The following is a 949-nucleotide window of genomic DNA, read 5'->3' on the forward strand; positions in this document are numbered from 1 at the left end:
AGGTTAGCTTCTTGGGTCATGTGGTATCCACATCGGGTATTCGAGTTGACCCGAGCAAAATTTCAACCATACTTAGCTGGAAGCCTCAGAAATATTCTTGAGGTTCGAGCTTTATGGGACTTGCGGTTACTACCGACGGTTTGTGAAAGGTTTCTCGATGATAGCCACACCAATGACGAAACTACTTGAAGGATGTTAAGTTTGAATGGACAGAAAAGTGTCAGAAAAGTTTCGAACAATTGAAAGCTCACTTGACGGAAGCTCCAGTACTAGTGCAGCCCGAATCAGGCAAGGAGTTCGTCATTTATAGTGATGCATCCTTACTTGGGTTGGGTTGCGTATTGATGCAAGAAGCTCGAGTTGTGGCCTATGCGTCGAGACAATTAAAGCCACATGAGAAAAATTATCCGACCCATGATCTCGAACTAAACTTGATGATGCCATTCGCCTTCAGTTATTCCCTTTTTCATTGAGAAACAAAGCTAAACAGTGGTTGAACTCGTTACCACGAGGGTCAATCACTACTTGGGAATAAATGACCGAAAAGTTTTTATTAAAATATTTTCCACCGGCTAAAATGGATAAATTACGTAATGATATCTCTTCTTGTGTGCAGATGGATTTAGAAACACTATACTATGCATGGGAGAGATACAAGGATCTGTTGAGAAGGTGCCCTCACCATGGGTTACCACTCTTGCTACAGGTTCAAACATTCCATAATGGCCTGAATCCTTCGAGTAGACAGATGATTGAGGCAGCTGCTGGTGGAACTATCAGTAATAAGACACCTGAGGATGCTTATGAATTTATAGAAGAGATGTCACTGAATAATTATCAGCGGCAAGTCATGAGGATAAAACCAATGAAAACAACCGGTATTTTTAACGTTGATTCGATCACCATGCTCTCTAATCATGTAGTTGAATAGAAAATTTGATGGTTTTCT

The 949-nt window shown here is 40.9% G+C and overlaps 1 non-coding gene across 1 annotated transcript; it reads right to left on the bottom strand.

The window, feature by feature from the left end:
* Positions 1–583: 583 nt before the first annotated feature.
* LOC128287237 (small nucleolar RNA R71) lies at positions 584–690 on the bottom strand. Its single transcript, XR_008277932.1, has one exon. It is a non-coding gene; the product is annotated as a small nucleolar RNA R71 (small nucleolar RNA).
* Between the last annotated feature and the right edge of the window lie 259 nt (positions 691–949).

Source organism: Gossypium arboreum, chromosome 13 (assembly GCF_025698485.1).
Source record: "Gossypium arboreum isolate Shixiya-1 chromosome 13, ASM2569848v2, whole genome shotgun sequence".
NCBI classification, from domain to species: Eukaryota; Viridiplantae; Streptophyta; class Magnoliopsida; order Malvales; family Malvaceae; genus Gossypium; species Gossypium arboreum.